General features: G+C 49.2%; 7 non-coding genes and 2 pseudogenes across 7 annotated transcripts; all 9 read right to left on the bottom strand.

The window, feature by feature from the left end:
• Nucleotides 1–1,536: 1,536 nt before the first annotated feature.
• On the bottom strand, nucleotides 1,537–1,649 carry LOC119883834. The gene has a single exon (XR_005440790.1). It is a non-coding gene; the product is annotated as a U5 spliceosomal RNA (small nuclear RNA).
• Nucleotides 1,650–2,618: 969 nt separating this feature from the next.
• On the bottom strand, nucleotides 2,619–2,798 carry LOC119883778 (annotated as a pseudogene).
• Nucleotides 2,799–8,630: 5,832 nt separating this feature from the next.
• LOC119883835 lies at nucleotides 8,631–8,743 on the bottom strand. The gene has a single exon (XR_005440791.1). It is a non-coding gene; the product is annotated as a U5 spliceosomal RNA (small nuclear RNA).
• Nucleotides 8,744–9,712: 969 nt separating this feature from the next.
• On the bottom strand, nucleotides 9,713–9,904 carry LOC119883839. The gene has a single exon (XR_005440795.1). It is a non-coding gene; the product is annotated as a U2 spliceosomal RNA (small nuclear RNA).
• A 183-nt stretch (nucleotides 9,905–10,087) lies between these two features.
• LOC119883836 lies at nucleotides 10,088–10,200 on the bottom strand. Its single transcript, XR_005440792.1, has one exon. It is a non-coding gene; the product is annotated as a U5 spliceosomal RNA (small nuclear RNA).
• A 969-nt stretch (nucleotides 10,201–11,169) lies between these two features.
• LOC119883851 lies at nucleotides 11,170–11,361 on the bottom strand. The gene has a single exon (XR_005440806.1). It is a non-coding gene; the product is annotated as a U2 spliceosomal RNA (small nuclear RNA).
• A 183-nt stretch (nucleotides 11,362–11,544) lies between these two features.
• On the bottom strand, nucleotides 11,545–11,657 carry LOC119883837. Its single transcript, XR_005440793.1, has one exon. It is a non-coding gene; the product is annotated as a U5 spliceosomal RNA (small nuclear RNA).
• A 969-nt stretch (nucleotides 11,658–12,626) lies between these two features.
• LOC119883779 lies at nucleotides 12,627–12,806 on the bottom strand (annotated as a pseudogene).
• A 5,832-nt stretch (nucleotides 12,807–18,638) lies between these two features.
• LOC119883838 lies at nucleotides 18,639–18,751 on the bottom strand. The gene has a single exon (XR_005440794.1). It is a non-coding gene; the product is annotated as a U5 spliceosomal RNA (small nuclear RNA).
• Nucleotides 18,752–19,307: the final 556 nt, after the last annotated feature.

Below are 19,307 nucleotides of genomic sequence, written 5' to 3' on the forward strand. Positions count from 1 at the left end.
GGCCAAATTTTTGTTCTGAGCCAGTCACTGAGCTAGCTCCGCCTTCTGCCTGCACTGCCACTGCTTCTCCCTGTTCTCCACTTGTGGGGCAGCTGCAGGCCCCTCCCCTTCTCCCGCCTCTACTGGTCCTTCTCCTCCAATCACAGGATTTGGCGGGAGATTTGAATTCTCCAGCCCAGCCTCTTCAATTAGCTCTCTAACTGCTTCGTCTTGTCCGCCATTTTGTGCCTTTGCTGCCTTTAATTTGTTGGCAAACGACTTAGGGCAATCTCTGAAGAGGTGGTTTGTTTCTCCACAAAGATTGCACTTTCTGCCATTGGTGCATTCCTCGAAAGTATGCCCAATTTCTCTACATTTACCACAAATGATCTGCTGGCACGCTTCTGCCAGGTGCCCATTCTCACCACACTTGCGGCAGAGTTTGGGCTGGCCCTGGTAATGAATGTAGCCCCTGTTGTTTCCCAGAACTATCATGGATGGCAGATGTTTCAGGCCCTGGAAGCCTTGAGGGTCTTGCCATTGTTGGATGGGGACCCTCCAAGCGCAATTCCAGATGCCATCCTCATCTCTCACTTTGGTAGCCTGGCCTTTAACAGTGCAAAATCTGCCCAGCCACAAACAAATGTCATCTGCATTCACAGTCTCATTGAACATTCTGACAATTACCGTTTTAGCGGCATTATCAGTCAGTTTCTCAACATTAAATGCAGTAAACTGGGGTTTTTCATTTTCGAAGCGTGTCCAGAAATCTCTGAACACGGCAGCAGAGACAAAACTCACATCGAAACCTTTTCCAAATGGCAGAGTCAAAATACAATTTATATCCTGCGGGGAGAATTTCAAAATGTTCTGGATCATTTTCCTTGAGAAGTCAGCCTTGACATAACAAGGGTTTTCCCATCTTTTTCTTTGAATGTAAATCTGACACTGTGGTGCCTCCTCATGCCGGCATGGTTGGCCGCCATGGTGGAGGCACCACAACGTAAAAGTGGTAAAAGAAGCTAAAACACCTAAAAAGTCTAAAACCAAGTCAACTAAAATAAGGTAAAAGAATGCTCTAAAAAGAGCAATAAAATCTACTAAAAATGTTAGAAAGGTGAATAAAACACACTTACCTTGTCTTGTTTGGCCTGGTCGAGATGTTATTCCGGCAGAGTACAGGTAAGCAGTCCTCTGAACCAATGAATTCCTTTGTGTGAAACAATTTCAACTACAACAAAGTTGAAATTTTCTTCACAAGGAATAATGTGAGTATCCTCCCAAAAACCTGGTAACACTTCGCCACAAACAGGCAAAAGTTTTATCCAGACACAGGAGGCGATCGCAGTCTTAGCCAAAAGGCCGAGAAGCGATAACCCCCGCTGGTTGCTTCCAGCGCCCACCTCCCGGAGCAGTTCTCCCCCTGCCGTGGCGCAGTGGTTTCAACTGCGCATAACAACGGCTGAGTCTCAGCACCTCCTCCCGAGCGCGCCTCGTCGCACCGCTCAACCTTGCCGGGGGCGGCGTTTTATTTCCTTTTCACAAACGCACGAGGCTCGGCCACACGGCAGAGCCTGCCAAAAATAGTTTTAACTCATTGGCGTCCCTCTCCACGGAAGTCTTTAGTAAAAGGCGAAAGACTTGTACGTTATGAAGAGAAACCCGAGTAAGTACGGGCCCCTCCTCCAGAGCCGCCGACGAGCCTAGTCGTCCCGGCCACTACCCTCACGGTAAGCCTCACTCTGCCTCTCGAGTCCCAAGTACCAGGCCACGCCCGTTCCCCTACCCCTCCCCAGGTCATGGCAGGCTCTATCCAATCGGGCTGCGGAGAGACGAAGGCCTGGCTTTTGGACAGAGGCTACCGAACGACTCGGGCTCTTGTAGCCTCTCGATGACGAGTGAGAGAAAGGGAGGGGAAATGTGGCCGATCGCTTCTCGGCCTTTTGGCCAAGACTGCAATGGCCTCCTCTTTCTGGTTAAAACCTTTGCCGGTTTGGGGCTTCGTTTTGTGTCACCAGCTTTTCTGGGAGGAGATTCACCTCATTCCTTGTGAATAAAATTTCAACTTTGCCGTAGCTGAAAAACTTTTGCAACAAGGAATTCATTGGTCCCGAGGACTGCCTACCTGTCCTCTGCCGGACTGCCACCTTGACCAGACCAAAGACGAGAAGGTAAGTGTGTTTTATTCACCGATTTAGCAGTTGTAGCAGGTTTTCTTGCTTCATTTGAGGTGTTTTAGTTTCTTGTATCCTTTCTACGCTGCGGTTCCTCCACCGTGTTGGCCAACCGTGCCGGGCCTACGGAGGCGCCGCAGTGTCCCCTCCCCACCTTCTGAGAGGCTCTATCCAATCGGAGAAATGAAGGCCTGGCTTTTGGACACAGGCTACCGAGCATCCGAAATACTCGGGCTCTCGATGACGAGTGGGAGAAAGGGAGGGGAAGTGCAGGGCACATTTAACAGCCATGCCGGTCCCAAATATCCCCTCGTCGTCTGCCAATCATAAAGTGCAAATCTCGCTGCCTTCTTCGAGGCTTCAGCTGGCCGCCCCCCCTCGACTGGCGCCTTTTTCGGGCCGGCGTCCGGCAGAGCGACGAACCTCTGCGTTTGGGTCAGTATTTTGGTTTTACACAAGGCAGGAGAAGGGTGCACCGCCCCCGGAGGCACTGCAATACCGGGTCGATGCGTGGAGTGGACGGAGCAAGCCCCTCGTCTCAGCTCCCGGTGCTAAAAATCCATTTAATATGTTGCCCCCTTATAGGGGACATATCAGATATTAAACTGATAAGAACAGATTTTTTTCTTTTGAGAAAAATTTTATTGACACTCAATTCAAACATGATTCATAATATGTCAATTCCAAGTTACCTTTTAAAATACAACATGTCAATAAATAGATAAATGTTCTCTGTAAAACAACATTTAAAAAAAGTGTTTAAAATGCATTACAGATAACGTCATAAATTAAAGGTATAAAATGGTTTTCAGCTTGTCCATGTCTGTGAGTGTCTGTTAAAAGTCTTCAAAGCGGAGTGCATTTGTTAAAATAAAACTCACAAAAAATAAATGGATAATAAAAGCTCTTCTCCAAGTCCACTGTTGTGCAGGAGTGTAGTGAGTCCCTATCAAAGGGGAACTCATTCAGCTCCCCCAAACAGATTTGGACTCTCGGGATCTTGTGCAGGCGCTCAGAGGAGACCCTCACCCTGTAGCTCCTTCCCACCAACCTCACCCGGAGGGTCAGGCCGCCGCTGCCTTGAACTTTCCTTGTGTGGCTCCGGCTCCTCCGTCCGAATGGGCACAGAGGCGATTCTTCTTTGTGGCTGTGTCCTAGGCCCGCCGCCTGCAGCTCTGGCCGTTTGGGTTGCTGCGGCCATCCGGATCACAGCCACGGGGGGGATCTGCATGTGCTTTCTTGCCAGCAAGTTTCTGGAGGTCCATATGGCGTCTTTGATGGCGGCTAGGGTGAGCCACTGTTTGGCAAATGTACGTGCTGGTATCTGATTTCCTTGGCTCACCCCGTACAGCACCAGCTGTGGTGTGAGGACCTCCCTTGCTGGCAAGTACGGGAATTGCAAGGAGCCGGCCGTTGCCCACTGTTCTACGGCAGCGCTGCACTCCCAGAGCAGATGCCTTACCGACTCAGGCGCGCCACAACCTGGTCGGGGGCAAGTTGAGTGCGCCGACATGCCCCGGGAGTGCATTACGGACCTGACTGGGAGGATCTCATGAGCCACCATCCATGACAGGTCCCGGAGTCTGTTTGGAAGAGCTGGATGGTTCACGTTGCGCCAAACTGTTGAGGGCTCGCCGAATGCAAGCCCGCGCACTGGACTCACTGGTTCCCGCTCCTGCACAACAGAAATGAGAGAGCGGTGAGTGGTTAAAACCTGCAACTCCTCCTGCTCAAGGTTAAAATGCCTTAAAAATGACTGGATAAAAGCATAGGCTGGTGGCAGGTTAAAAGACACTGGTACTTTGAGACTTGTGGGTAAGATCTTAAGTTTTCTGAGGTAGGACCCCATCCAGAACCGTGTCATTGCTGCGGTCTTGGGGTTTCTGGATGGGGCTGTGGCGGTTGCGATGTGTAGTGCTGTGTATCTGCTTCCTAGGAACAAGTGCAGGTCTGGCACTCCTTTTCCTCCTTTCTCCTTTGGCTTCTTCATCACGCTTCGTCTCAGTCTTTCCCACTTGGAGCCCCACAAAAAATAAAAGATGGCTCGTTCCAGGTCTAAGATCACTCTCCTAGGCGGGATAAAAACAGAACTGATGAGTAAAAGCAAAGGTAAAATCACTGCTTTGATGATTAAAACCTTTCCTTCTAAAGTCAGTCCTCTAAGTGTCCAGTACCCTAGTCTCTGCCTGACTTTCCCTACTATGTCTGCCCAATTGTTTTCCCCTCCCCCTCCCTATCAAACCTGATCCCAAGTATTTTTTGGTCAGTCTGGGTCACAGTCAGGGGGAGTCCTGTCGTCTCAGTCGCTGTCCACGGTCCATAAAAATGGGCTTGGGTCTTGCTTCTGTTCAGCTTTGACCCAGAGGCCTGTCCGAACCAGTCAGTCAAGTCCAGCGTCCTGTTGACAGATAAAAGGTCAGTGCATAAAATGTTGATGTCGTCCATATATAAAATACATTTTGTCTCGAGTCCCCCGCTCCCTGGGACTCCTACCCCATGGATTCGTTGGTCCCTTCTCAAGGTCTGTGCCAGTGGTTCTATACAGATAACGTAGAGGAGGGCAGATAACGGACAACCCTGACGGACACCGCAGTTTATATCCACTGCTCTTGTCAGATGCCCGTTAACAATGAATTTGCTGTTGATCTCCCGGTACAGCAGTCCCACCCAGGCTATAAACCTTCTCGGGAACCCCATTTTTTGCAGTACCTGGAAAAGGTACTGGTGCGAGACCCGATCAAAGGCTTTCTCAAAATCTAAATTCAGGACTACTAGCCGAATGTTTCTGTCTCTCGCGTAACAGATGGTATCTCGGATCAGTACGAGGCTGTCGGTGATCTTCCTCCCCGGGACGGCACAGGCTTGATCCGGGTGAATCAGATCTTCTAAAAACAAGGACATGCGTGAGGCTAAAAGTTTACTAAAAAGTTTACAGTCAAAATTTAAGAGTGTGATAGGTCTCCAATTTTTCAAGTCCGTCTTGTCTTTGTCTTTGTGAAGGAGAGTCACTATCCCTGCTCTAAAGCTGTCAGGAAGTCGGTCCATTTGTTCAAAATCCATAAAAACAGCAAGCAAGTCTGGTGCTAAAATGTCCCAAAATGTCAGATAAAATTCCAAGGGAAGCCCGTCTTCTCCCGGCGACTTCCCTGTCTTAAAAGATTTGATGCATTTGTTTAATTCCGGTATCGTAAAATCTTGGGTTAAAAGCACGTTGTCGTTTGTTGCTTGGTCAATGGATTTTAAAACTTCGGTCATGGTGTCCCCGTTAACAGTTTTGTATGCGTACAGTTCACGGTAAAAATGTTCGACAGTTTCTTTGATTTCCTCTGTTGTGTCAGCTGTGCACCCGTTTTCTTTTTTAAGTCTCAACATGGCCCCCCCTTTATTTACGATTTTCTTAAAAAAATATCTTGTGCACTTCTCTCCTTCCTCTATTTCCCTTTCCTTGCTTCTTAAAATCACACCTTTGCTATTAATTTCTGCTAAAACCGACATCTCTGTTTTAATTTGTTTTATCTCTTCATTAAAATCCATTCCATGTTGGATTAGTTTAAAATACCTCTGAAGCCGTTTCTGCAGTCCCAACATGCGTCTGTTGTCCCTCTTTTTCTTTCTTTTCCCTGCCTGTCTGTAAAACGTCTTTGTCTTTCCCTTCACCATTTCCCACCACTGTGCACGTGTATCGTAAAAGTCTTGAAGGGTCTGCCACTCTCGGTATTGCTCCCTGTACAGCCTAACTAGCTCCCTGTCTTCTAACAGGGAGCAATTGAGCTTCCACAGACCACTTCCTGCCGTCACACCGGAAGAGAGTGAAAGGGTGCAGGAAAGAATTGCGTGATCAGAAAAGAAAACAGGTTCCAATCTAGCATCGGTTGGTGGGCAATCACGTGATAAAATGTAGTCTATGCGAGAGGCTCGGGTGCCATCACTACTGAACCAGGTGAAGCCCTCCTCTCTGGGATGCATGGTTTTAAAACAGTCCACAAGTCTAAAATCACTGCATATGCTTTGAAGTAAAACTGAAGTCTTGTCCACTTTAAAATCGTCCCCTATTCTTCTCCTGTCGTTCCTGCTTAAAATACAATTAAAATCCCCCCCTACAACTAAAGGTGCCCTGCCTAGCATGTGGGGCTGCAGGTCTTCTAAAAGGTCATACCTGTCGTTCTTGTCATTAAAGCCATAAATATTTAAGACGTTAAAATCCTTCCCCATAAAAGTCAAGTGTGTTAAAAGTGCCCGACCATCTCTCACCACAGTGCTGCCCTTCACCAGACTAGAGGGTTTTTTATTAAAATGGCCACTCCATCATTTTTGTTTTCATTTGAGCCGCTCCATATCGACGTTTGTGGCCATAACTCCTCCCATTCTCTGTAGTGTTTTAAAAATGGTAGGCCGCATTCCTGTATTAAAAACACGTCAGACTTAAAAGAGTTAAGAAAGGATAAAACAATCTGGGCTCTAACTCTCGACTTCACACTCCTCACATTGATAGTTGAGAAGGTGAGTGTCATGAGTATGGTTAAAATTTGCAGGTATGACATCTTAAAAGACTAAAAAAAAAGGGGGATTTCAAATGTTTAAAAACACAGCAGTTAGTGGATTTCTTGTGAATGGAGCTCTTCCTTCATTCTCATGGGTGAGAGATGACGGGGTTGAGCTCCATTTCCCTTTCGGACTCTAGGAGTTGGCCTCTGACGCAGGGTGCATTGAGCTTTGAGTCCTTAGGGGTTGATTGCAGAGCTATAGTTAAAAAAGAGACTTCATTAGGCGAATTGGAGGGGAAGACTCTGGGCTCCTCCACAGATGAACTGTCTGAGTAGCTCTCAGCTCTTCCCCTCTTTTCCGAGGCTCCAGGAGACTCAGAAGACAATTCTGAAATTAGTCTCTTGGCCGGCTGGGCATTGGGGAGGGGGACATCCTCGCTATCACTCTGTGACTGGCCAAATTTTTGTTCTGAGCCAGTCACTGAGCTAGCTCCGCCTTCTGCCTGCACTGCCACTGCTTCTTCCCTGTTCTCCACTTGTGGGGCAGCTGCAGGCCCCTCCCCTTCTCCCGCCTCTACTGGTCCTTCTCCTCCAATCACAGGATTTGGCGGGAGATTTGAATTCTCCAGCCCAGCCTCTTCAATTAGCTCTCTAACTGCTTCGTCTTGTCCGCCATTTTGTGCCTTTGCTGCCTTTAATTTGTTGGCAAACGACTTAGGGCAATCTCTGAAGAGGTGGTTTGTTTCTCCACAAAGATTGCACTTTCTGCCATTGGTGCATTCCTCGAAAGTATGCCCAATTTCTCTACATTTACCACAAATGATCTGCTGGCACGCTTCTGCCAGGTGCCCATTCTCACCACACTTGCGGCAGAGTTTGGGCTGGCCCTGGTAATGAATGTAGCCCCTGTTGTTTCCCAGAACTATCATGGATGGCAGATGTTTCAGGCCCTGGAAGCCTTGAGGGTCTTGCCATTGTTGGATGGGGACCCTCCAAGCGCAATTCCAGATGCCATCCTCATCTCTCACTTTGGTAGCCTGGCCTTTAACAGTGCAAAATCTGCCCAGCCACAAACAAATGTCATCTGCATTCACAGTCTCATTGAACATTCTGACAATTACCGTTTTAGCGGCATTATCAGTCAGTTTCTCAACATTAAATGCAGTAAACTGGGGTTTTTCATTTTCGAAGCGTGTCCAGAAATCTCTGAACACGGCAGCAGAGACAAAACTCACATCGAAACCTTTTCCAAATGGCAGAGTCAAAATACAATTTATATCCTGCGGGGAGAATTTCAAAATGTTCTGGATCATTTTCCTTGAGAAGTCAAGCCTTGACATAACAAGGGTTTTCCCATCTTTTTCTTTGAATGTAAATCTGACACTGTGGTGCCTCCTCATGCCGGCATGGTTGGCCGCCATGGTGGAGGCACCACAACGTAAAAGTGGTAAAAGAAGCTAAAACACCTAAAACAGTCTAAAACCAAGTCAACTAAAATAAGGTAAAAGAATGCTCTAAAAAGAGCAATAAAATCTACTAAAAATGTTAGAAAGGTGAATAAAACACACTTACCTTGTCTTGTTTGGCCTGGTCGAGATGTTATTCCGGCAGAGTACAGGTAAGCAGTCCTCTGAACCAATGAATTCCTTTGTGTGAAACAATTTCAACTACAACAAAGTTGAAATTTTCTTCACAAGGAATAATGTGAGTATCCTCCCAAAAACCTGGTAACACTTCGCCACAAACAGGCAAAAGTTTTATCCAGACACAGGAGGCGATCGCAGTCTTAGCCAAAAGGCCGAGAAGCGATAACCCCCGCTGGTTGCTTCCAGCGCCCACCTCCCGGAGCAGTTCTCCCCCTGCCGTGGCGCAGTGGTTTCAACTGCGCATAACAACGGCTGAGTCTCAGCACCTCCTCCCGAGCGCGCCTCGTCGCACCGCTCAACCTTGCCGGGGGCGGCGTTTTATTTCCTTTTCACAAACGCACGAGGCTCGGCCACACGGCAGAGCCTGCCAAAAATAGTTTTAACTCATTGGCGTCCCTCTCCACGGAAGTCTTTAGTAAAAGGCGAAAGACTTGTACGTTATGAAGAGAAACCCGAGTAAGTACGGGCCCCTCCTCCAGAGCCGCCGACGAGCCTAGTCGTCCCGGCCACTACCCTCACGGTAAGCCTCACTCTGCCTCTCGAGTCCCAAGTACCAGGCCACGCCCGTTCCCCTACCCCTCCCCAGGTCATGGCAGGCTCTATCCAATCGGGCTGCGGAGAGACGAAGGCCTGGCTTTTGGACAGAGGCTACCGAACGACTCGGGCTCTTGTAGCCTCTCGATGACGAGTGAGAGAAAGGGAGGGGAAATGTGGCCGATCGCTTCTCGGCCTTTTGGCCAAGACTGCAATGGCCTCCTCTTTCTGGTTAAAACCTTTGCCGGTTTGGGGCTTCGTTTTGTGTCACCAGCTTTTCTGGGAGGAGATTCACCTCATTCCTTGTGAATAAAATTTCAACTTTGCCGTAGCTGAAAAACTTTTGCAACAAGGAATTCATTGGTCCCGAGGACTGCCTACCTGTCCTCTGCCGGACTGCCACCTTGACCAGACCAAAGACGAGAAGGTAAGTGTGTTTTATTCACCGATTTAGCAGTTGTAGCAGGTTTTCTTGCTTCATTTGAGGTGTTTTAGTTTCTTGTATCCTTTCTACGCTGCGGTTCCTCCACCGTGTTGGCCAACCGTGCCGGGCCTACGGAGGCGCCGCAGTGTCCCCTCCCCACCTTCTGAGAGGCTCTATCCAATCGGAGAAATGAAGGCCTGGCTTTTGGACACAGGCTACCGAGCATCCGAAATACTCGGGCTCTCGATGACGAGTGGGAGAAAGGGAGGGGAAGTGCAGGGCACATTTAACAGCCATGCCGGTCCCAAATATCCCCTCGTCGTCTGCCAATCATAAAGTGCAAATCTCGCTGCCTTCTTCGAGGCTTCAGCTGGCCGCCCCCCCTCGACTGGCGCCTTTTTCGGGCCGGCGTCCGGCAGAGCGACGAACCTCTGCGTTTGGGTCAGTATTTTGGTTTTACACAAGGCAGGAGAAGGGTGCACCGCCCCCGGAGGCACTGCAATACCGGGTCGATGCGTGGAGTGGACGGAGCAAGCCCCTCGTCTCAGCTCCCGGTGCTAAAAATCCATTTAATATGTTGCCCCCTTATAGGGGACATATCAGATATTAAACTGATAAGAACAGATACTACACTTGATCTTAGCCAAAAGGCCGAGAAGCGATAACCCCCGCTGGTTGCTTCCAGCGCCCACCTCCCGGAGCAGTTCTCCCCCTGCCGTGGCGCAGTGGTTTCAACTGCGCATAACAACGGCTGAGTCTCAGCACCTCCTCCCGAGCGCGCCTCGTCGCACCGCTCAACCTTGCCGGGGGCGGCGTTTTATTTCCTTTTCACAAACGCACGAGGCTCGGCCACACGGCAGAGCCTGCCAAAAATAGTTTTAACTCATTGGCGTCCCTCTCCACGGAAGTCTTTAGTAAAAGGCGAAAGACTTGTACGTTATGAAGAGAAACCCGAGTAAGTACGGGCCCCTCCTCCAGAGCCGCCGACGAGCCTAGTCGTCCCGGCCACTACCCTCACGGTAAGCCTCACTCTGCCTCTCGAGTCCCAAGTACCAGGCCACGCCCGTTCCCCTACCCCTCCCCAGGTCATGGCAGGCTCTATCCAATCGGGCTGCGGAGAGACGAAGGCCTGGCTTTTGGACAGAGGCTACCGAACGACTCGGGCTCTTGTAGCCTCTCGATGACGAGTGAGAGAAAGGGAGGGGAAATGTGGCCGATCGCTTCTCGGCCTTTTGGCCAAGACTGCAATGGCCTCCTCTTTCTGGTTAAAACCTTTGCCGGTTTGGGGCTTCGTTTTGTGTCACCAGCTTTTCTGGGAGGAGATTCACCTCATTCCTTGTGAATAAAATTTCAACTTTGCCGTAGCTGAAAAACTTTTGCAACAAGGAATTCATTGGTCCCGAGGACTGCCTACCTGTCCTCTGCCGGACTGCCACCTTGACCAGACCAAAGACGAGAAGGTAAGTGTGTTTTATTCACCGATTTAGCAGTTGTAGCAGGTTTTCTTGCTTCATTTGAGGTGTTTTAGTTTCTTGTATCCTTTCTACGCTGCGGTTCCTCCACCGTGTTGGCCAACCGTGCCGGGCCTACGGAGGCGCCGCAGTGTCCCCTCCCCACCTTCTGAGAGGCTCTATCCAATCGGAGAAATGAAGGCCTGGCTTTTGGACACAGGCTACCGAGCATCCGAAATACTCGGGCTCTCGATGACGAGTGGGAGAAAGGGAGGGGAAGTGCAGGGCACATTTAACAGCCATGCCGGTCCCAAATATCCCCTCGTCGTCTGCCAATCATAAAGTGCAAATCTCGCTGCCTTCTTCGAGGCTTCAGCTGGCCGCCCCCCCTCGACTGGCGCCTTTTTCGGGCCGGCGTCCGGCAGAGCGACGAACCTCTGCGTTTGGGTCAGTATTTTGGTTTTACACAAGGCAGGAGAAGGGTGCACCGCCCCCGGAGGCACTGCAATACCGGGTCGATGCGTGGAGTGGACGGAGCAAGCCCCTCGTCTCAGCTCCCGGTGCTAAAAATCCATTTAATATGTTGCCCCCTTATAGGGGACATATCAGATATTAAACTGATAAGAACAGATACTACACTTGATCTTAGCCAAAAGGCCGAGAAGCGATAACCCCCGCTGGTTGCTTCCAGCGCCCACCTCCCGGAGCAGTTCTCCCCCTGCCGTGGCGCAGTGGTTTCAACTGCGCATAACAACGGCTGAGTCTCAGCACCTCCTCCCGAGCGCGCCTCGTCGCACCGCTCAACCTTGCCGGGGGCGGCGTTTTATTTCCTTTTCACAAACGCACGAGGCTCGGCCACACGGCAGAGCCTGCCAAAAATAGTTTTAACTCATTGGCGTCCCTCTCCACGGAAGTCTTTAGTAAAAGGCGAAAGACTTGTACGTTATGAAGAGAAACCCGAGTAAGTACGGGCCCCTCCTCCAGAGCCGCCGACGAGCCTAGTCGTCCCGGCCACTACCCTCACGGTAAGCCTCACTCTGCCTCTCGAGTCCCAAGTACCAGGCCACGCCCGTTCCCCTACCCCTCCCCAGGTCATGGCAGGCTCTATCCAATCGGGCTGCGGAGAGACGAAGGCCTGGCTTTTGGACAGAGGCTACCGAACGACTCGGGCTCTTGTAGCCTCTCGATGACGAGTGAGAGAAAGGGAGGGGAAATGTGGCCGATCGCTTCTCGGCCTTTTGGCCAAGACTGCAATGGCCTCCTCTTTCTGGTTAAAACCTTTGCCGGTTTGGGGCTTCGTTTTGTGTCACCAGCTTTTCTGGGAGGAGATTCACCTCATTCCTTGTGAATAAAATTTCAACTTTGCCGTAGCTGAAAAACTTTTGCAACAAGGAATTCATTGGTCCCGAGGACTGCCTACCTGTCCTCTGCCGGACTGCCACCTTGACCAGACCAAAGACGAGAAGGTAAGTGTGTTTTATTCACCGATTTAGCAGTTGTAGCAGGTTTTCTTGCTTCATTTGAGGTGTTTTAGTTTCTTGTATCCTTTCTACGCTGCGGTTCCTCCACCGTGTTGGCCAACCGTGCCGGGCCTACGGAGGCGCCGCAGTGTCCCCTCCCCACCTTCTGAGAGGCTCTATCCAATCGGAGAAATGAAGGCCTGGCTTTTGGACACAGGCTACCGAGCATCCGAAATACTCGGGCTCTCGATGACGAGTGGGAGAAAGGGAGGGGAAGTGCAGGGCACATTTAACAGCCATGCCGGTCCCAAATATCCCCTCGTCGTCTGCCAATCATAAAGTGCAAATCTCGCTGCCTTCTTCGAGGCTTCAGCTGGCCGCCCCCCCTCGACTGGCGCCTTTTTCGGGCCGGCGTCCGGCAGAGCGACGAACCTCTGCGTTTGGGTCAGTATTTTGGTTTTACACAAGGCAGGAGAAGGGTGCACCGCCCCCGGAGGCACTGCAATACCGGGTCGATGCGTGGAGTGGACGGAGCAAGCCCCTCGTCTCAGCTCCCGGTGCTAAAAATCCATTTAATATGTTGCCCCCTTATAGGGGACATATCAGATATTAAACTGATAAGAACAGATTTTTTTCTTTTGAGAAAAATTTTATTGACACTCAATTCAAACATGATTCATAATATGTCAATTCCAAGTTACCTTTTAAAATACAACATGTCAATAAATAGATAAATGTTCTCTGTAAAACAACATTTAAAAAAAGTGTTTAAAATGCATTACAGATAACGTCATAAATTAAAGGTATAAAATGGTTTTCAGCTTGTCCATGTCTGTGAGTGTCTGTTAAAAGTCTTCAAAGCGGAGTGCATTTGTTAAAATAAAACTCACAAAAAATAAATGGATAATAAAAGCTCTTCTCCAAGTCCACTGTTGTGCAGGAGTGTAGTGAGTCCCTATCAAAGGGGAACTCATTCAGCTCCCCCAAACAGATTTGGACTCTCGGGATCTTGTGCAGGCGCTCAGAGGAGACCCTCACCCTGTAGCTCCTTCCCACCAACCTCACCCGGAGGGTCAGGCCGCCGCTGCCTTGAACTTTCCTTGTGTGGCTCCGGCTCCTCCGTCCGAATGGGCACAGAGGCGATTCTTCTTTGTGGCTGTGTCCTAGGCCCGCCGCCTGCAGCTCTGGCCGTTTGGGCCGTTGCTGCGGCCATCCGGATCACAGCCACGGGGGGGATCTGCATGTGCTTTCTTGCCAGCAAGTTTCTGGAGGTCCATATGGCGTCTTTGATGGCGGCTAGGGTGAGCCACTGTTTGGCAAATGTACGTGCTGGTATCTGATTTCCTTGGCTCACCCCGTACAGCACCAGCTGTGGTGTGAGGACCTCCCTTGCTGGCAAGTACGGGAATTGCAAGGAGCCGGCCGTTGCCCACTGTTCTACGGCAGCGCTGCACTCCCAGAGCAGATGCCTTACCGACTCAGGCGCGCCACAACCTGGTCGGGGGCAAGTTGAGTGCGCCGACATGCCCCGGGAGTGCATTACGGACCTGACTGGGAGGATCTCATGAGCCACCATCCATGACAGGTCCCGGAGTCTGTTTGGAAGAGCTGGATGGTTCACGTTGCGCCAAACTGTTGAGGGCTCGCCGAATGCAAGCCCGCGCACTGGACTCACTGGTTCCCGCTCCTGCACAACAGAAATGAGAGAGCGGTGAGTGGTTAAAACCTGCAACTCCTCCTGCTCAAGGTTAAAATGCCTTAAAAATGACTGGATAAAAGCATAGGCTGGTGGCAGGTTAAAAGACACTGGTACTTTGAGACTTGTGGGTAAGATCTTAAGTTTTCTGAGGTAGGACCCCATCCAGAACCGTGTCATTGCTGCGGTCTTGGGGTTTCTGGATGGGGCTGTGGCGGTTGCGATGTGTAGTGCTGTGTATCTGCTTCCTAGGAACAAGTGCAGGTCTGGCACTCCTTTTCCTCCTTTCTCCTTTGGCTTCTTCATCACGCTTCGTCTCAGTCTTTCCCACTTGGAGCCCCACAAAAAATAAAAGATGGCTCGTTCCAGGTCTAAGATCACTCTCCTAGGCGGGATAAAAACAGAACTGATGAGTAAAAGCAAAGGTAAAATCACTGCTTTGATGATTAAAACCTTTCCTTCTAAAGTCAGTCCTCTAAGTGTCCAGTACCCTAGTCTCTGCCTGACTTTCCCTACTATGTCTGCCCAATTGTTTTCCCCTCCCCCTCCCTATCAAACCTGATCCCAAGTATTTTTTGGTCAGTCTGGGTCACAGTCAGGGGGAGTCCTGTCGTCTCAGTCGCTGTCCACGGTCCATAAAAATGGGCTTGGGTCTTGCTTCTGTTCAGCTTTGACCCAGAGGCCTGTCCGAACCAGTCAGTCAAGTCCAGCGTCCTGTTGACAGATAAAAGGTCAGTGCATAAAATGTTGATGTCGTCCATATATAAAATACATTTTGTCTCGAGTCCCCCGCTCCCTGGGACTCCTACCCCATGGATTCGTTGGTCCCTTCTCAAGGTCTGTGCCAGTGGTTCTATACAGATAACGTAGAGGAGGGCAGATAACGGACAACCCTGACGGACACCGCAGTTTATATCCACTGCTCTTGTCAGATGCCCGTTAACAATGAATTTGCTGTTGATCTCCCGGTACAGCAGTCCCACCCAGGCTATAAACCTTCTCGGGAACCCCATTTTTTGCAGTACCTGGAAAAGGTACTGGTGCGAGACCCGATCAAAGGCTTTCTCAAAATCTAAATTCAGGACTACTAGCCGAATGTTTCTGTCTCTCGCGTAACAGATGGTATCTCGGATCAGTACGAGGCTGTCGGTGATCTTCCTCCCCGGGACGGCACAGGCTTGATCCGGGTGAATCAGATCTTCTAAAAACAAGGACATGCGTGAGGCTAAAAGTTTACTAAAAAGTTTACAGTCAAAATTTAAGAGTGTGATAGGTCTCCAATTTTTCAAGTCCGTCTTGTCTTTGTCTTTGTGAAGGAGAGTCACTATCCCTGCTCTAAAGCTGTCAGGAAGTCGGTCCATTTGTTCAAAATCCATAAAAACAGCAAGCAAGTCTGGTGCTAAAATGTCCCAAAATGTCAGATAAAATTCCAAGGGAAGCCCGTCTTCTCCCGGCGACTTCCCTGTCTTAAAAGATTTGATGCATTTGTTTAATTCCGGTATCGTAAAATCTTGGGTTAAAAGCACGTTGTCGTTTGTTGCTTGGTCAATGGATTTTAAAACTTCGTCATGGTGTCCCCGTTAACAGTTTTGTATGCGTACAGTTCACGGTAAAAATGTTCGACAGTTTCTTTGATTTCCTCTGTTGTGTCAGCTGTGCACCCGTTTTCTTTTTTAAGTCTCAACATGGCCCCCCCTTTATTTACGATTTTCTTAAAAAAATATCTTGTGCACTTCTCTCCTTCCTCTATTTCCCTTTCCTTGCTTCTTAAAATCACACCTTTGCTATTAATTTCTGCTAAAACCGACATCTCTGTTTTAATTTGTTTTATCTCTTCATTAAAATCCATTCCATGTTGGATTAGTTTAAAATACCTCTGAAGCCGTTTCTGCAGTCCCAACATGCGTCTGTTGTCCCTCTTTTTCTTTCTTTTCCCTGCCTGTCTGTAAAACGTCTTTGTCTTTCCCTTCACCATTTCCCACCACTGTGCACGTGTATCGTAAAAGTCTTGAAGGGTCTGCCACTCTCGGTATTGCTCCCTGTACAGCCTAACTAGCTCCCTGTCTTCTAACAGGGAGCAATTGAGCTTCCACAGACCACTTCCTGCCGTCACACCGGAAGAGAGTGAAAGGGTGCAGGAAAGAATTGCGTGATCAGAAAAGAAAACAGGTTCCAATCTAGCATCGGTTGGTGGGCAATCACGTGATAAAATGTAGTCTATGCGAGAGGCTCGGGTGCCATCACTACTGAACCAGGTGAAGCCCTCCTCTCTGGGATGCATGGTTTTAAAACAGTCCACAAGTCTAAAATCACTGCATATGCTTTGAAGTAAAACTGAAGTCTTGTCCACTTTAAAATCGTCCCCTATTCTTCTCCTGTCGTTCCTGCTTAAAATACAATTAAAATCCCCCCCTACAACTAAAGGTGCCCTGCCTAGCATGTGGGGCTGCAGGTCTTCTAAAAGGTCATACCTGTCGTTCTTGTCATTAAAGCCATAAATATTTAAGACGTTAAAATCCTTCCCCATAAAAGTCAAGTGTGTTAAAAGTGCCCGACCATCTCTCACCACAGTGCTGCCCTTCACCAAGACTAGAGGGTTTTTTATTAAAATGGCCACTCCATCATTTTTGTTTTCATTTGAGCCGCTCCATATCGACGTTTGTGGCCATAACTCCTCCCATTCTCTGTAGTGTTTTAAAAATGGTAGGCCGCATTCCTGTATTAAAAACACGTCAGACTTAAAAGAGTTAAGAAAGGATAAAACAATCTGGGCTCTAACTCTCGACTTCACACTCCTCACATTGATAGTTGAGAAGGTGAGTGTCATGAGTATGGTTAAAATTTGCAGGTATGACATCTTAAAAGACTAAAAAAAAGGGGGATTTCAAATGTTTAAAAACACAGCAGTTAGTGGATTTCTTGTGAATGGAGCTCTTCCTTCATTCTCATGGGTGAGAGATGACGGGGTTGAGCTCCATTTCCCTTTCGGACTCTAGGAGTTGGCCTCTGACGCAGGGTGCATTGAGCTTTGAGTCCTTAGGGGTTGATTGCAGAGCTATAGTTAAAAAAGAGACTTCATTAGGCGAATTGGAGGGGAAGACTCTGGGCTCCTCCACAGATGAACTGTCTGAGTAGCTCTCAGCTCTTCCCCTCTTTTCCGAGGCTCCAGGAGACTCAGAAGACAATTCTGAAATTAGTCTCTTGGCCGGCTGGGCATTGGGGAGGGGGACATCCTCGCTATCACTCTGTGACTGGCCAAATTTTTGTTCTGAGCCAGTCACTGAGCTAGCTCCGCCTTCTGCCTGCACTGCCACTGCTTCTTCCCTGTTCTCCACTTGTGGGGCAGCTGCAGGCCCCTCCCCTTCTCCCGCCTCTACTGGTCCTTCTCCTCCAATCACAGGATTTGGCGGGAGATTTGAATTCTCCAGCCCAGCCTCTTCAATTAGCTCTCTAACTGCTTCGTCTTGTCCGCCATTTTGTGCCTTTGCTGCCTTTAATTTGTTGGCAAACGACTTAGGGCAATCTCTGAAGAGGTGGTTTGTTTCTCCACAAAGATTGCACTTTCTGCCATTGGTGCATTCCTCGAAAGTATGCCCAATTTCTCTACATTTACCACAAATGATCTGCTGGCACGCTTCTGCCAGGTGCCCATTCTCACCACACTTGCGGCAGAGTTTGGGCTGGCCCTGGTAATGAATGTAGCCCCTGTTGTTTCCCAGAACTATCATGGATGGCAGATGTTTCAGGCCCTGGAAGCCTTGAGGGTCTTGCCATTGTTGGATGGGGACCCTCCAAGCGCAATTCCAGATGCCATCCTCATCTCTCACTTTGGTAGCCTGGCCTTTAACAGTGCAAAATCTGCCCAGCCACAAACAAATGTCATCTGCATTCACAGTCTCATTGAACATTCTGACAATTACCGTTTTAGCGGCATTATCAGTCAGTTTCTCAACATTAAATGCAGTAAACTGGGGTTTTTCATTTTCGAAGCGTGTCCAGAAATCTCTGAACACGGCAGCAGAGACAAAACTCACATCGAAACCTTTTCCAAATGGCAGAGTCAAAATACAATTTATATCCTGCGGGGAGAATTTCAAAATGTTCTGGATCATTTTCCTTGAGAAGTCAAGCCTTGACATAACAAGGGTTTTCCCATCTTTTTCTTTGAATGTAAATCTGACACTGTGGTGCCTCCTCATGCCGGCATGGTTGGCCGCCATGGTGGAGGCACCACAACGTAAAAGTGGTAAAAGAAGCTAAAACACCTAAAAAGTCTAAAACCAAGTCAACTAAAATAAGGTAAAAGAATGCTCTAAAAAGAGCAATAAAATCTACTAAAAATGTTAAAAGGTGAATAAAACACACTTACCTTGTCTTGTTTGGCCTGGTCGAGATGTTATTCCGGCAGAGTACAGGTAAGCAGTCCTCTGAACCAATGAATTCCTTTGTGTGAAACAATTTCAACTACAACAAAGTTGAAATTTTATTCACAAGGAATAATGTGAGTATCCTCCCAAAAACCTGGTAACACTTCGCCACAAACAGGCAAAAGTTTTATCCAGACACAGGAGGCGATCGCAGTCTTAGCCAAAAGGCCGAGAAGCGATAACCCCCGCTGGTTGCTTCCAGCGCCCACCTCCCGGAGCAGTTCTCCCCCTGCCGTGGCGCAGTGGTTTCAACTGCGCATAACAACGGCTGAGTCTCAGCACCTCCTCCCGAGCGCGCCTCGTCGCACCGCTCAACCTTGCCGGGGGCGGCGTTTTATTTCCTTTTCACAAACGCACGAGGCTCGGCCACACGGCAGAGCCTGCCAAAAATAGTTTTAACTCATTGGCGTCCCTCTCCACGGAAGTCTTTAGTAAAAGGCGAAAGACTTGTACGTTATGAAGAGAAACCCGAGTAAGTACGGGCCCCTCCTCCAGAGCCGCCGACGAGCCTAGTCGTCCCGGCCACTACCCTCACGGTAAGCCTCACTCTGCCTCTCGAGTCCCAAGTACCAGGCCACGCCCGTTCCCCTACCCCTCCCCAGGTCATGGCAGGCTCTATCCAATCGGGCTGCGGAGAGACGAAGGCCTGGCTTTTGGACAGAGGCTACCGAACGACTCGGGCTCTTGTAGCCTCTCGATGACGAGTGAGAGAAAGGGAGGGGAAATGTGGCCGATCGCTTCTCGGCCTTTTGGCCAAGACTGCAATGGCCTCCTCTTTCTGGTTAAAACCTTTGCCGGTTTGGGGCTTCGTTTTGTGTCACCAGCTTTTCTGGGAGGAGATTCACCTCATTCCTTGTGAATAAAATTTCAACTTTGCCGTAGCTGAAAAACTTTTGCAACAAGGAATTCATTGGTCCCGAGGACTGCCTACCTGTCCTCTGCCGGACTGCCACCTTGACCAGACCAAAGACGAGAAGGTAAGTGTGTTTTATTCACCGATTTAGCAGTTGTAGCAGGTTTTCTTGCTTCATT

Source organism: Micropterus salmoides, unplaced genomic scaffold (genome assembly GCF_014851395.1).
Source record: "Micropterus salmoides isolate LMB-PRFRI ecotype aquatic unplaced genomic scaffold, ASM1485139v1 Ms_hic_scaffold_3029, whole genome shotgun sequence".
Classification (NCBI taxonomy): Eukaryota; Metazoa; Chordata; class Actinopteri; order Centrarchiformes; family Centrarchidae; genus Micropterus; species Micropterus salmoides.